The sequence below is a fragment of the Condylura cristata genome, unplaced genomic scaffold, assembly GCF_000260355.1.
Source record: "Condylura cristata isolate star-nosed mole 26May11 unplaced genomic scaffold, ConCri1.0 scaffold00001, whole genome shotgun sequence".
NCBI lineage: Eukaryota > Metazoa > Chordata > Mammalia > Eulipotyphla > Talpidae > Condylura > Condylura cristata.
In genome coordinates this window covers 59,227,227-59,241,088 of record NW_004567102.1, presented here as the reverse complement: position 1 = coordinate 59,241,088, position 13,862 = coordinate 59,227,227, and positions in this window count along the sequence as shown.

Genomic DNA, 13,862 nt, shown 5'->3' with positions numbered 1-13,862 from the left:
ATCCCATTGTCCCCTCCCCTCCCACCTCCCTCTTAACGTTGGCACTTCAGGATATTTATTATTGCCCTCTGGTTCTTAAAAGTGTTTATGTTGTCAGCTGTCTGGTGTGTGAATGTCCAATATTTGTTTTTATCATTCTAATTTACTTTCCTGCACATAATTCTTGCATTTGGTTGAAGGTAACTACATTTTACGTTTTGTCTGTTGAAGGGGATATGGGCTACTTCCCAGTCCTGTCTATTGCAAATAATGCTGCTGTGTGTATTGTGGAATGTATGGATGTTCTTATTGATGTTTTCATATTTTGTGACTGCAGACCCAAGAAGGGATTGTCAGGTCATACAATGTTTTCATCTTTAACTTAAGATGATTCCAGCTGGCTTTACATAATGGTTTTAGCAGTTTACACATTCCTATCAACAGTGTAATAGAGTTCCTTTGCTCCACATCCTCCTCAGTACTGGCTGCTGGGTGTTTTATGTTTGTTTGTTTGTTTGTTTTTCTTTTTAATTATACACCACTCTCCTGGGTATGAAGTGGCACCTCATTATCATTTTAATGTGTATCTCTGTTCTTAGGAGTGATGATGGGCATTTTTTCATGTTTGCTGATTTCTTTTTTTGCTTTTTGAATAGCCTCTTTGGTGAATTATTTAGTCACCATATGTTAATCAGTTTATTTGTTTTCTTTTTTATCACTGAATGTATGAGTTTTTAAGATATCTTGGTTATTAATTCTTATCAGTTATATATTGTGTAAATATTTTCTTCTATTCAACAGGGCGGGCATCTATTTAATCATAATGATATTCTGTGCCTGTTATATTCTACCCTATTCAGAAAGTGATCTAATTCTTTATAAAGTTTGATACTTGTTTTCAGATATAACATTCATTTATTTATAAACTATGAATCTCCAATGAAAGTAGAGCTTACATTAAATATCTAGTTTCTTATTGTAATAATATACAAACATCACAATAATAATTAAGCTCTTTCAATAAGAATCCATAATAATAATGTATATTAACTTTATAGTATTTTTTTTAAGATTTATTTATTTGTGCATACAGAACTAGGGTACAGGCCAGAGGTCCAGGGGCGGTGAGAAGACTCACCAGAGAGAGTAGGGAGCAGAACAGGCCAACTGATGAAGTACATTGCTGAGGGGAGCAGCGGGCGGGTCAGGAGAGGTCTGCCGCGCCATGTGGATCACCTCTGGGGCAGGCGGGGATCTAACTCATGTTGAAGTGGCTTTAGCTTCTTAGTGCTGTGTTTTAACCCGCTGTGCCACCAGGGAAGGCCCTGTGGTATGTTTTATAAAATAACTTCAATCAAAGTTAAATTGAAAAAAATATTTCCATTGTAACTTTCTAAATATATATATATATATATATATATATATATAATCATATTTATGCACTCTTATCTTGATGAATTAAGGGTAGTTCAGAAATTTTATAAATGATGTTCACCTGTGAAAATTGATGTTTCTGGATGCCAAATATTAAACTTTTCCTTGCATCACCTAAATTGTCATTTAATAACCCCCTATTTCTGCATCCCCTATATTACATTTTAACTATTAATCTTGTTTTATTATCAAGTCTGCAATTGCTTTATAAATACTACTTTCAACATGTGGTACAGAAGGATATTTTTTAAAGAATGTATAATTTTCTAAAATCATTTGTATAACATGGTATAGTATGTTAGCCATAATTTATCATATTTAAAATTCTATACCATGTTCTCATATCAGCAGAAAAAAACAATGTATAAGTTTAAACAATACAGTGAAAACATGACATATATTTCACAATTAGATATTTGTAATAGAAATTCAAACATGGAGAAGTAAGACTAAGCATGTTCTTATTAAGGTCTACCTTGTCATTTTTATATTAACAATAAAAGTATATATGTAAACTACAATACATAATTATCAATGTCTTTCAAAATCTCCACTTGCCTAATAGAATATACCATGATGTCTATACTGTGTAAAGTTTTAAAATCTTATGCAAAACATAAATTTACAGAGAAAAAAGGAAAGCTACTAAATAGCTAGACAATAGGCTTTATAATGGAAACTTAATTGAATTGGAGTTATTTTAAAAAGAGAACAATGGACTTCAAGGTGACTTACTGTTGAGTGGAAAGAATATGAGTATAATGCCAATTTGTTCTACATACATGAAGAAAATAATTTAGAAATATATAAGGCAGTTTCTCTTTCCATCCTATCCCCTGACCCTACCTCTATCCCCTCCATCTATGTAAATTTTAAGTAATTTAAATTGTACATAAGACAATATAATTTTAGTAGATGCATAACTAACATTTTAATAATTGTAGTGAAACTTTATTCTGCCATGTGAATGTAAGATAGCATATAGTAAATGTTATATGATGTATCTAAAAAGACAAAAATAAAATAACTATACCCATTGCAGTATTTCTTCAAATAAAATTCTTGAAATATATAAAAATACAACTGAAATGCTTAACTATAACAGATTGTTGACATATGGAATGAAAGAAAAAGTTGAAGCAAGTGGAGAGATAGTGAAAGATAAAGTTGGTGATGTTGATTTTCCCTATCTTATAAATGCACACAGAAAATTTCTTTACGATAATGTTTTTGGTTTACTGGTTTGTTTTTGCTTACTATGTCATCCTGAAACATGTGGTTTTGCAAACTGCATGTTTCTCATTGTCAACCTATCAACAAATTTCTTGCTGCCCCAAGTTTCTTTCTGTTCATTTTCTTTAATATATCTGGTAAATATGCATTATATAGTCAAAGTTCAATATGCAATCTTCCAATACCAGATTTTTGTGCTTAGAACATTCTTTATTTCTAAAGCCCACAGTTCTCAAAATCAAGCTATGGTAAACAGAATTCAACTTGGGTCCCAAAATTCTCCGGGTACAGACTACATATAATGCCTTCCTATAGAGTACAGGCATGACATTATGGCGAAAGAATTCTGTAGACACAATCAAATCATTTGATTTTGATCTATTCCAAAGGTCATTTTCAGGTATACCAGTGTCATCAGATGGGTATGCTTAAAAACCAACAGATACAGAAATGAGTGGGAATCCCTTACTGAACTTACTTTGAAAACACAAAGTAGCAACATGTTGTAGAGAGAGCCACAAGTTAGACCTCCAGGTGATTGCTGAGAATAGTCTCTGGAAAACAACCAGCAAAGAGAATGGGGATCTCCATCTACAACAAGGAGTGGGATTTTTTGAAAATCCACATGACCACAGAGGAAAGCTCCCAAAAGGAACACCACTTGACCTATACTTTAGTTTCTACTAATAAGTCCCAGAACAGAAGCTCCAGAATATGACAGGTCTGGTTCTGTAGCTTTGGTCAGTTTTCTCATATATAAGTAGTGCAGTCAACTAAATCAAAAAAATGCTATTTGGGATGGAGAATGAAAAGAGATATTTAAAAATTACAATATAGAAAATCTTAAGAAGGACTACCTGTAAATTTACAGTTAGTCTGTATGTATAACAATGGACTGTGAAAAACTCTACTTACAGTCAAGGTAAATGTGCCTGTCAATTTCATTCTACCATAGTCATACTATTCACATTATGACTTATAGTTAGTGACTGTTCAATATTCAAGTTCTATTTTTATTTCCTTTGCTACTACACAGGCATTGGAGAGAAATAAAAAGAAAAGATGACGTCAATTTATACTATCTTTGCCACCTTGCAATGTATTGTTGTCTTTTTTCCAGTAAAACCAGTAGACTTTTATGCCAATAATTTTATCCTCTCTATGATCAATAATGTACAAAAAATGTAAGATTGTTTGCTTTCTCCAAATATATCCTGAGAATATATCAAGATGTTATTTCAAATGAATCTCCCCTTAGACAATGTAGAAAAGTCATATTCATTTTCATATGATGTTAGTAGTTGATGGACAAAGATCACAAAATTGAGTATAAACTCTCAGTATCACACTACACAAATGCCTGACACCATTTGCAGGGAGTCAATAAAATCTTGACAATGATGAATCTAAGCGAAATATGTTGACTTAAAATTATTATTCAAAATTAATTCTTTAAAGATCTGCCAGATCTTCCTTAATCTACCTCTTACTTTTATCTTACAAATCGATTTCTTTCCACACTCCCAAAGAGAATGATGCTGACAGATTACTGGCACTGTTAAGTATCCTTCTGATCCAGTTCACTCTAATTAATTACCATCATGCCTGTCAGCAAATATTTGGCCTTAGCTGTTATAATTATGGGAACATATAAAAGCTAAACCTGAATACTAATGTAGAGATATTTCTGTAACTTTGATCAATACATTTTTGCACTTCTGACTCCACTATAAAAGACAATGCGATTTACATGAGATTGTGTGAGACAGAGACTTAGTAATTTATGACAACTATATGAAATAGGGAAGAAGAGGATTACTGATTACACTGTTACAGAAAATCATTAAAAAACACATAATGGTTACATAGAAAGACTGTTAACATTCTCAGAGCAAATTCCATGAAGGCAGGTCATATTCGTTCAATCTAAAAAGTAAAGTTTCATAGGAGCTGAATTTCAAAATTCAGCTTTCACAATAACAGCTTCCATGTAACACTTTAGTATATGAAAGTCCTGCCCATTTCATCATGTACTCATTCGCTGAAAAGTGAGTATCTTTTTGATTCAAAATGGGTGATAGCCATTGCTAGAATTTTCACAGAAATTATTTTTCCTATCTTTTATGAATGACTTCAGCACTGTATCAGTTCCCTTAATGAACAGTACAAAATGTCAAATGCTGAAAGGGAAAGAAACACATTTATATACTGTTATCTTAGCAATAAACCCAGAACCAGGTAGCAAAAATATTACAACTTAAGCCTATCTTATGGAAGCCAAACTAGGTTTTCAGAAAATGAATTGAAAATATCTGATTGCACATTCACACAAGTAATCATGTAGCCAAAGAAAGAAGAAAAAGGCATTTCCTAATGTCCAGCATTCTTCTGTTTGTTTCCAGGGATGTGTTCCAGGCCCTCGGTCATGATAATCATGTTGCCTGCCCTATCCCTGACCTTCTACTCTATGTTACCTCTTTCCTTTTGGTATTTAAGTCAAAAACACACCTGCCTAAATGCCTCAAGCTAACTGCTAAATGCCTGCACAATACAGCTAAATAGGCTGAATACAGCCCAACACAGAACCTTCCAAACATGTGCTTGAAATGTACTGAGAGAAGCATTTTTATGCAAAAATGACAGAAAATGTAATCGAAAAGGAAAACCTCTAACAAAGCCATAGCCAGATGGTGTCCTTTATGGGGGCCAGCATGTATTTCGGAGCTTTTGAAAATGTCACAGTTTATTGCAACTCATTTCTAGACTTACATCCTAAATTTGGGAAAAGCCCCTCTATGTGAATTTTATGATCCCCTTCTCATTTGTTGGTACCATTTGAAATTGCTTCTGAGTTTTGATATTATTTTTATATAATTTTGTACAAATAATTTGTGTTCATCATGAACAAAGCAAAAGCAAAATGAAAACTATAAAGTTAAAATTAAAAGTAAAATCTTACTGAGTTTGCTATATTAATGTTTTCACTTTGTAATTTTACTAGGTATTTAGATAATTATATTAAAGAGCTGACAAAAGTAAACTCAAACTATACAGAGGTTCACAAATTTTCTTGTAAAGTTAAAAGTTGTGATGTGACTTATTTTACAAATCATATATGTGTATTTACAGACATATATTAATTTAATACTTGAAAGTTATATACTATTATTCTGTAATGCTAGTACATAATATATTAACTATGACACTATTGTGGATCATTTTGTTTACTATTTTATCAATGTTGCAATAAGCATTCTAGTACAAATATTACTCTTGCTAAAATGTGTGCTTAAAGTAAATCCTGGAAGTCGACTCACTAGGCAAAAGTGTATTTGTAAGTCTAATAACTTATGTTACCAATCACCTGAAAATTTTGCATCCAAAATAATTGTAAAAGCTCTCATTACACAAACTTTAAGTATTTCATGTAGGCACGAGACACTAGATACTCTCATATAGGCATGTTAAAAATAAGACAATTTATCCAAAATAGTGTCACTTATGCTAAGCCCCATGTCAACAAAGTAAAAATCTTGATACAATTTGATTGTTCCAGAAGTAGAATTTTAACCCATTCAATCAGAAACTGCCTGAACTGAAATCTACCTGACAGATATCATCACCTAAAGAAAACTAACTGTAGTAATCAATTTGCTTTTTCCTCATATAACTTCCTTGTTCCTATACTTCTGCCTTTCATAGTGTGCATCTTCTCAGAGTTCCCTTCTATTTGCTAGATTGGATGCTTTCTAATCCACGAATTGTTCAATAAGGCCAATTAAACCTCTAAAACTTACTCATCTGAGTGGCAGGAGGGGAATGGGAAGGAAAAGGACAATGGGGTCCAGTGGACTCTGGTGAAGGAATATGGGTGTTTTGGTGGTGGGTGTGATGTGGCAACATACATCTGAAGTGGTGTGAACCTGTACCTCTAAAACATCCACTGTTGTTATAAAACAATGTTATCTCAATAAAAAATAATTTAATAAAAATACTCATTTAAATCTTTCTTTTTAACAGGAAGAAAGTAGTAACTGTTGTTTTAATACTGTTTATTTACTGCTGTGATTAAATTGCATATTTGGCAAAATACATGTATCTAATATTCTACCACTTTGTCTTTTTGAAGCATTTTTTTAATATATTGATTTACATGTACAAGAAATAGTACATCTTCTTTTACAACTTTATTGAAGCTAAATGACTTAATAATGAGTAAAAGCACATTTCCATAGTTATATACATATGATTTTCCTTATATTCTTTTAATTTCTTCTAGAGAAATCACTATAAAGACGACCCCCAAAGCTACTAAAGTAACTTTGAAAACTTAGCTATAAAAATAAAACACACCCTAAATTCTAGAAGAAATCTGAACTCATTCTGAGTAATGACTAGCCTATGAAGAAAATATAAATGGAAATGAGCCAGGTTATGTAATGACATGATTTATGTAAAGAAAAAAAGGATGAAGATAAACTCTCCTCAGTAGATTTATAGGCAAAGGAAGATTCCTGTCCTCCATGAAAAGATTTTAAAAACAGGAAACTTAGAGCAAATAGGTAGTTTGACTTTTAGAAAGAAATATCTCCGTATTTATGCAGTGAGCATGATATTGGCAAAACAGTTCAACTTGTTAAATACTTATATGATTAAATTATTTACCATGAAAAAGATTTGGTAGCAGAGTAATTCTATAATATTGATGAAAGAGCTCTAAATTATGTGATTTTTACCTACTAAAATGTATACACAAAGTATAACGTGTATAACATGATAGCAAAAAAATTAATAAAAGACCACATTAATTGCGTACAGCCATAAAACTGTAATTTAAAATTGTTGCTCTGCTCTGTATTATTGGGTATGCAAGGAATTTTAGAGTGGTATAAAGTAGAAATTATTTGTTTCAGCAAATTAAAAGGCCAAATTAAAATTACATGAATTTACTCTGATTTAGTCAGTTTCTTTTTCTAAGAACACAGAATGCACAGGGCCACTTAACTGAAAAGGTTCTACACCTCTTAAGTGACAGTGTTCCTCAAATTACTTTGAAGGATCTTAAAGAAAGCAACAGAAAACAGCAAACAAAATGTTTATAATTCCTAATGTAATGTAATATAATTGACAAGTTTACAGAAATACAAACAAGATACAATCTTAATTCCTCAACAGTCATCAGTGTTCTTCTCCAGCAAGGTCATTATGTTCCTTGTAGCACTTACACAAAATCACTTTTTAAAGATAAACATAGTGCATTGCTTATCAAGAAGACAAAATTCAAAGAGAAAATAGATATTCTAATATCAAAATTAGATACATAGAAAAATTGGGGCTATGTGCAATCATGGATGTGTAGAAAGACTCTCCACATATTTCACTGCTACACTGAGAAAGAGTGAACCGTAGTCACTGATGTTATGATGAATGGAAAATTTATAATGCAAAGACCATGTGTATTCTTCTGAGGAGAGGGAAATTACTGATTTTAACAATTCATGTATATATTTGAAGTTTTAATTAATTAAAACCAAATATTTAAAATATTGCTTTTGACTATGAATACTGAAAATTTGCTTTGAGAGTAGATTTCAGGTGTTCCCATTATACACAAAATCTAAGATACCTTTAAGAAGTAAGTTAATCACAGTATTCATTTTATTCTATGTGCATATATATATGTACACATATATGATTACATTGTACATATCTATTATATATGATACAGAAAAATAAATCTAAAATATCAAAAACAAAATAGGCAAAAATATTTATTAACCAATGAGTGGACCCTCCTACATCAGATAAGAATGCTTAAATTGGGCCTCCCTGGTGTCCTAAGGGATAAGTCTCAGTGCTACCACGGTGATGGCCTGAATTCAATCTTAGCTAGAGAGCTAACCCACAGATCACAGCAGACCTTTCCTTTCTCATCCTCTGATCTCCTTAACAGTGTATTTCACCTATTCCACTCCCCATTCTGTCTCAAATGAGTCCTCTTACCCACCCCCTGCACCTCTGGACTGTATCCCAGTTCTTACATGCCTAAATAAAAAATATAACGATGGAAATGTGCTTTTACTCATTATTAAGTCACTTAGCTTCAATAAATGCTTACCTTATACTTCCAAATAAGCATTAGTGTGAAACTTCTATTATCCACAACATTTCCCTATTAGACGCACAGATCCCTAAACATACCTCATCCCTGTAAATCCACTATAACCTCCAGCCCACAGCTTCATGGAAGTTCCAAGTATAGACCAAGATTAAACATGATGCAGGAGAGTAAGTAGAAACAATATCAAAATTCATTGGTCACTATCCAAGGAACAGATAACAAGATTTTTTTTTTAGAGTCCCTGAAATTGTTAATTGGGAACTGTAGGCAGTAGGAGGCTAAGTTCTAATTTTTCCATGGTAGGCAATAATATTAAACTACAACCTGATGATGATTTTCTCACTCCAGAACTCAAATGGTAATTCTCATCTCTTTCTTTTAGAAATTATACTATCCTTAAATTTCATTACATTATTTTGAAATTTTCTCTTTTAATGCATCTTCAAGAGCCTTCTACTGGGAAAGATTGCATAATGACATAAGACATAGATTTTAAGTCATAAATTGATGTCTTAAGTTAGAAGTCCTGTTGTTTTATCAAAAATTATATACAGAACTATGGTATACTTCACTAAATAGATGTGAAAACTAAGGACCAAGGTAGTGCAGTGAATGTGCCAGAACACACAGCTAGAAAAGGTGGATCTGAGAATAGAGATCAGACATTTAGTTTTCTCCAGTTTTTTCAATTTTACAAATGAGAACAAATATAACATGATGCAGCGTGTCAACAGCAATACAGCAAGAGAACAATGGCAAGACTGTTGGAATTGGATAAAAATCTAAGGTTACCTAACACTTGATTGTTAAGAAATTGACAAAGAAAACATTATGTACTTAAGAGAAATTTGAGATACATAATCAGAATAGAAGCAGCAAATCATTTCACATCATTAAAAGGAAGTTATACAAACGAGTAGTTCTAGGGAGAAATATAATTAAATAAAAATAATCTTTCCAGATCAAATTGGCAAATTACAGTCTCTGACACCTTATCTCTGCAGATTAAAAACCCAATATCTTAGAGCAAGACTATAAGTCAATCTTTTGTCAAAGAAGTTTAATTCTACGAATAATGAACATAGATTAAGCAACAGAGCCAACTGCAGAGGCTTCCACTAATATGAAGTAAGGAACTGATCAGGAAACAACAAACAGACAAAGGACTGTTTACATAATGATCTATTGACTAAATTTTAAAGCAAACAGTTTCTTCCATAATCATTAAGAAACTGCATGATTCTCACAGATACAGGAGAATCATATTCTAAAACTATCAGAATCACATATGGCTATAACTGAATTGTCTTTAAAAATTCCTATGTTGAAGTGTTGGTTCCCAGTGTGACTGTTTGGAGGACCTAGAGAAATAATTAGGTTCAGAAGAGGTGAAGAGGGTGGTTCCTCACAATGGCACCTGTGTCAGTAAAGTGGACCAGCCAAAAACTTCTCACTCGCCACCACAGTAAACACAGAGAAAAGAAAAGAGGTGCTGCTGAATCCAAAACAGTGGGTACCACGAGCTTGGGTTCACCAAACTCCAGACTGTGCGAAATTAAATTTTTGTTATTTAAGTCATTCAGTATGTGTTATTTTGTTCTGTCAGAAGAGACTAACAAAAATCTCCACTAGTTTCTCTTTTATATCATTCATTTACATGTCCTAAAAATGCTCTTGTACATCAAACAGATATAGAGAAAAATTAGGAATCATATGGTGGTGTTCACAGAAAAGATTTGTAGTTTACAGGAAGAAATTTTTTAAAAGCCTAGATAGGATTCGGTAGAAGCAGTACAGACTTTTTTTGATTCTCTAGGATGAAAATTATCTTATTCAGCAATTGTTTTTAAAGATTTATTTATTTATTCATACAGAACTGGGGTACAGGCCAGAGATGCGGAGGGTGAGAGGGTTCACCAAAGACAGAGTGGGAAGCAGAACAGAGAGATCGACGAAGTATATTGCTGAGGGGAGCAGTGGGCGGGTCAGGAGAGGTCTGCCACGCCATGTGGTCACCTCGGGGGCAGATGGGGATCGAACTCATGCGGAAGTGGTCTAAGCTTCTTTGTGCTGTGCTTTAACCCACTGAGCCACCAGCGAGGGCCCCCCAATTATTTTTTAATATTTTCAGTATTGTATTGTATTATTTAGTTATAATGCAATATATTTACATAAAAGTGATACTCCTATTACTGAATTTTGGCATGTCCTGATTTTTTTTTGCATCCAGAACAAAACAAAATACACTTGCTTGAACCTTGTTCCAAACTAAGAGGGAATCTAAAATTATTCTTATTGTATTTTTTTTTTTTTGAGAATAAATTCTCTGAAACTTTAAAATAATAATAAAGCAATAATCTTGAAGGGGGAAAAATCACAACTTTATCATAATATAAGATTAAAGTCTATGAATACTAAACATAAGACTTCATGCCAGGTACATCAAGTTTTAGATCTGAGAGTCTATTAACACTCCGGGACATGAAGAAATCTCTAAAAACAATCAAAGCATCCTAGTTACCGCAAGTGTTTGACATAAAAAAATGTCATCTTTGATATATAAGTGATTGCACTTAGGGGAAAACTATTAAAAGTTGAGTTCAAAGTAAAAGTAAAAATGCATTATTATTTCAGAAAAGTATCAATATCTTGAAAATAATTTAACACAGTCAATGTGAGTTTTCAGAATATCTATTTCATGTCTCTTAAAAATTCAGATTTAATGTCTACAAAAACCAGTATTGAATTATAAACCATATAATCGGTCAATGTGCAAACCTCAAAAAGAGAAGCAATTCAGATGAAGGCAACTAAATAAAAAGAAGCCTGAGATAAAAGAACAAGTTGAGGAAATATTTTAATAACACAAAAATGTAAAAGATTAATTAAAATCTACTGTAAAAAGAATGTAAAGTGCAGAACTGGCTCAGAAAGTTAGCTTTTTAATATATGATGCAAGGCCAGCTACAAGCCCTTCCAGATTTTAGAGGAAGTTCAAAAAGACACAGATAATAAAAAATATGATGAAATGGAGAAAATTTTTCATCAATATACATATTTGAGGTGAAAATACCATCCCCCAAATTTCTGTTAAATCAATAACAAAGTTGTGAAAAGGGAAACATAGTTTTAAAAAAGTTCTAAACACGTAGCTAAAAATAGTTAACAATAATACAAATAAATGAAAATTGAAACAAGGTAAAATTTTAAAATATTAAGAAAATTGTGTGTCCATATATATTTACCTATTTATACATGGAACAAAATATGAGAGAGGTTATTACACCAAAGTGTAAGAGTTGATTAAATAATTCTATGAACTGTTATACAAATGTAAACAGAGAAAAGATAATATTCCTAAAATGGAAAATAAATATTATAACACATTTACCTGCGATAATAAAAGAATTTTTGAAAGTGAAATGAGATGGTTTGAATTTGATTAAGTGATTTGAAATTCCATTAGAAATAACAAATACATGAGTATTTTTAAAGTTATTTAATGAGTAAAGTAATAAGGGTAACATTAATTGGACGGGTGATCAATGTATTTTGAGAATGATATTTTAATAGAAATAAATATTCACACCCATAATAAAATCAAGAATAATAGGAAACAAATGTAATGACATTTTAAAATTTGATGCAGTGTTCATACATATAAGGTTCAATATCACATGTATAAATCATAAATACATGTTAAATAACACATTACATGTTAAATGTTACTTAAAATAATTAAATTAAAATAAATATTACATTTAAACTCATCTAATATGAATATCAAATTTTACTGATTAAAATATTAAGACTAATGAAAGTGTAAAAATTAAATGCCTATCAAATAACCAGATTTAAAATACAATGTTGTTTTCGAAAAAAAACAAAAAAAAATTTGTTCAAGAAAAAAAAAAGAAGCAAAAATCAGAGCCTTGAAACAGCAATATAAGTAGGAAGAAATCACTTGCAAAAAAAAAGTGTAAATAAAAAAATACAAGTTAAGAGGGCCTAATAAATTTAAACAGTTAAAAGGATAGGCTCTCATATTTGGGAATAGTAATAAGATAGTTTACAGTTCAGAAAAATTCTTATTTTTCCTTCAAAACCCCAGATAAAAGAAAGGGCTGAAAATAGGCAGTTCATTTAAAGTCTCTACATAGAAATTTCACAAACTGGCTTTCACTCCTTTATACAAAGCATCAGTCTTTCAACAAAACAGGAAAAGGAAAACTTGAACAATTTTTCTTCTATGAATCATGGAATCTTCTTAGGAAAAAAAAAAAAAAAAGCTAGAAAGGTTGAAAGCATCCTATGTCCTTAGGGAAAATCCCTCTACTAATTTAGGAAGACCTAGTTCTATGAGCATTTTCCATGTCTCATCTTAGGATACCCAACCTCTAATGCTTACAGCCCTAAAGCACTTCAAAATGGGTGAAATAAACTAGGTTATCTCCTACACAGAAGTATACAGGAGAAAGGTATTTGTCTAAATTTGTAACTTCAAACATAGAGGTTATAAATAAAGATTTTAATAGTTTTAGTATTTTATTACTGCTTCTATATAAACAGGAGAGCTGGATTTTTTTTCCTTTACCCACAAATGCCAATAACAAGTCTTGTTTTTTGTTTTCTGTTTTTTTTTTTTTTTCAGATAAATTTGTAATAAAGAATTGTGGCATGATTCCTGACCTAATATTTCATGTAATTGATTATTTAAAAAAATGAATAGAATTCTCCAATTATCTTACAATAATGGATTAGCAGATATGAGTATAGCCCTGATATTCTGATGTTATCTATCTGGTTTACATTACCATATTGCACAGCAATTTAATAATTTCTAATGTCTATTAGCACTGCTGGTTATAATTCAGAAAGGTAAACTCAATAAAGATAGTCCCAATTATAATAGTTTAAATCAGATATCCAATTTGGAATTCAGAATTAACAATAGTCCAATTTGGGAACGAAGACTCAGGAAGTTATATTTATTTGAGAAAATAAATGTCAGCATAGAAAAAGGAGCCAAATGTGTGTCTCAAACATATATCCATTTGCTGGAACAAGAACTCCACTGACTCAATTATTTGTTTGT